The following is a 4,015-nucleotide window of genomic DNA, read 5'->3' on the forward strand; positions in this document are numbered from 1 at the left end:
TATACTAGAGACTGAAACATCAAAGTTGTCTAAATATAGAATAATATCATCAGTGTACAATGAAATACTATGATTATGATCATGAATCTTAATCGATACTTCAGATTTCCTGATGGCTTGTGCTAAGGGTTCAAGAGATAAGCAAAACAATAAGGGGCAAAGCGGACATCCCTGCCTTGTTCCCCGCTGTAAAGGGAACGGGGGAAATAATATTACCAGTCAAGACTGATGCTGCAGGAGAGTGGTATAATGTCTTAATCATAGAAATGAAATGTTCACCGAAGTCGAAACATTGCAGAACTGCCCACATATAGTTCCACTCTAGCCTGGCAAAGGCTTTTTCTGCATCAAGTGAAAAAAAACGCACAAGGGCTCGGATGAGAAGTCAAGAATATGAAAGAGTCGACGCATATTGTCAGACGCATTGCTCCCCTTGATAAAACCGGTTTGGTCCTCCTTGATCAAACTATGAATTACCTTCTCCTTACGAGAAGCAAAAACTTTAGCATAGATTTTTAGATCACATGGGATAAGTGATATCGGTCTGTAGCTGGAACAATCTAATGGATCTTTCCCTTTTTAAGAAGTAACGATATAAATGATGTTTTTTGATCTCTATGAAATACAATACACCATGTTCAATTGCAAAATTAAATGAATTAATCATAAGTGTCCCTACCAAATCCCAAATTTCCAAATATAATTCAGGGAGGAGACCATCTAGACACGGCGATTTGCCCTTTTGAAGGCTTTTTAGAGAGATGTGGAGCCCCTCCAAACTTAATGGGGCCTCCAAAGATTCTTTATCCACCTGTGAGATCCAAGGCAATTCCAATTTATCTAAATACTGCTTACAAACTGGTTCATCAAAATATGTCTTCGGCTTTATACAGATTTGTGTAAAAACCTTTAAATATGTCGTTAATCGCCGCAAGGTTCGTGGTGACCTGACCATCTAGTGATTTTATTGCGCTAATATATGCCTTAGATTCACATTCTTTCAGCCTAAGGGCCAATAGGTGACTAGGTCTCTCTGATTCGAAATAATATTTTTGCCTAGTCCTATGTAAGATAAATTCCACCTTTTGAGTGTGAAAGTAAATCATATTCTTCTTTTAAAGAGGACAGCTGTGTAGCCTTTTGCTCAGTAAAATGTTGTTTTTGTAGGTTTTGTAATGATTGGATTTTATTTTCTAATTGTGTAAACTGGTGAATTTTCGCTTTGGCAAGAGTGGAAGAGAAAGATATCCTCGTATAGTACACTTAGTCGTTTCCCACAGTATTTGAGGATCCACATCAGAGGGCATATTCATTTCAAGAAATTCCTTTATATATTCTTTTAGAGAAGTAATGAAGGTGTGATTACTTAATAATGATATGTTACATCTGGGGGATTTGGCTTTAATATCGGAAAGAGGAATATTGTATAACACACCAGAATGATCAGATAAAAAAAATGGTAATATGTGACCCTGGACCACAAAACCAGTCTTAAGTCTCTGGGGTATATTTGTAGCAATAGCCAAAAATGCACTGTATGGGTCAAAATTGTCAATTTTTCTTTTATGCCAAAAATCATTAGGATATTAAGTAAAGATCATGTTCCATGAAGATATTTTGTAAATATCTTACCGTAAATGTATCAAAACTTAATTTTTGATTAGTAATATGCATTGCTAAGAACTTCATTTGGACAACTTTAAAGGCGATTTTCTCAATATTTAGTTTTTTTTGCACCCTCAGATTTTAGATTTTCAAATAGTTGTATCTCTGCCAAATATTGTCAGATCCTAACAAACCATACATCAATGGAAAGCTTCTTTATTCAGCTTTGATAAGATGTATAAATCTCAATTTCGAAAAATTTACACTTGAGACTGGTTTTGTCATCCAGGGTCACATATAGAGATGGAGGAATTAGACACAATTAAAGATGGGCTGAGAAATATGTAGTCTATCCTAGAGAAAGTCTTATGTCTATTGGAAAAAAAGTGAAGTCCTTAGATTTAGTATTCTGAATTATCCTAAGATCGATTAAGTTGAGCTCAGTAATAAATTTATTCAGTAATTTAGAAGATGGATTGACGGTTGAATCAGATTGAGATTTATCCAAAGCAGAATTTAGGACAGCATTAAAATCACCACCCACCACTAATGGGCAATCAGTATGCTCAAGTAGTGTTTTGGAAATATTTGTCAGTCTGTCTCATTTGGACCATAACTAGAGACCAATGCTAACCAATTATTATGTATCTTGCCATGGATAAAAACAAATCTACCCTCCTCATCACTTTCGATATGTTAAATTGTTAAATGTAATTTCCAGTAAACAAGGATAAGCACCCCTCAGTTTTATTAAGAGCGCAGCAGAAGGCTGCCAATTTGTAATACTTATTCTGGAAACGTGCCACGTCAGATTGCTTTAAATGTGTCTCTTGTATCAGTGCACAGGAAATTGATTTACGGTGTAAGTATTCTAATACATGAGTACCTTTAACAGCAGAATTTTGGCCGTTCACATTCAATGATAAAATATTTAATGTATGCACTGAGTATTCATAATCCCAAAATTGTATTCAGTAAATGAAGAAAAGCAAAAGCACACCCATTCTGTAAGTAACATGTAAACGCTAGTGTGCATTCTAGATACCAAACCACCTAGATGAAAAATCCTTTTAGAAATAAGATAAAATAAATATGAATGTCTGTTGTAAAAAATAAAAGCAACACAGAAACAGGAACAACAAACAACAAACAACTATAAACAAGAAAAAAACTAGACCGCACATTACCGAGATCTAGGGCTGTGCGATTAATCGAAATCGAACTGCAATCATGATTTGAGATGTTGAGATTTTACTAATTGCAAAGCCTGCGATGTGGACGCGATATTCTCTGTTCCAGATCAAACGTAAATGCATGACTGCCAGCCTAGAGTGGTACAAAAAAAAAAAAAAAATAAATAGAAAGTGAGTACCAGTGGGATTATGGCATCTACAAGGTCAGATCAATAGTCAGGCAAAGTAATACTAAAGAAAATTGTATGTAATATGAGATCACTTCGGCTTCGAAATGACAGACAGCGAACAAAAAAGGTTAATTTGCAAGAGCTGTGCCACAACGAAAAAGAGCTCCCTTATCGGTTCTGCTTTTAGTACTGGAGAATAAAATATACATTTTCTTATTTGTTTTTATTAGTACATGAAATTATCTTACACATTTTATCTCCCCAACAGATTCTAATTTGAAATAAGTTTATAATGCATATTTGCTATTCCCAATTCAGAAGACCGCACACACAGCCTGCATCTCTGAATGCTTCTCTGCCCCACGCGGCACATATCTCGCGTCTCACGGACGAGCCGTTTACACTTGCCGCACACACGCAGCCTGTTTCGTGATGCTGGTTTATACTCGAGGTCTCGCGTCCGGCTCCGCACCGCAAGTCTCTTTATGAGCGCAACCTGTGCCAACTCGCGCCTGGCTCCGCGTTTGAAACAAATGTAAATTCAGTCTAACTGCTTTGCTAATTTCACTTGGATGAAATGAAACATTCAGCATATTTTCCACTTGTTCTTAAAATCACAAATACTTAAAAACTAATAAATCAGCCTATGTAACCTATGTAATACTTGAATAATTTACTAAAGTAATACAGTTTTTTTTATTTACACAAAATAAACAAATCTTTCCGGTGAAATTCAGTAATCAAGTAAATTCTGTAAAAGTAGTAATACAATTATAATCTTCCCTGCAGAAAAAAAACAATAGATCCCCTTCCAAAACACAATAGAAAATGTAATGGGTTATAATTATAAACACACTACAAAAAGGAATTTTGTAATGGTTTTAATGGAAACCATAAGAATTTCTGTGATGGTTTCTATTGTTTGTTTTTTTTTTCAGCACAGAACAATACCCATACTATGCTGCATACTACTGACAATATTGAGCTGAAGCTTGACTTCACAATCACAATATCTGTCAAAAAAATAAAAAATAAAATAAAATAAAA

This window comes from Onychostoma macrolepis, chromosome 18 (assembly GCF_012432095.1).
Source record: "Onychostoma macrolepis isolate SWU-2019 chromosome 18, ASM1243209v1, whole genome shotgun sequence".
Taxonomy (NCBI): Eukaryota; Metazoa; Chordata; class Actinopteri; order Cypriniformes; family Cyprinidae; genus Onychostoma; species Onychostoma macrolepis.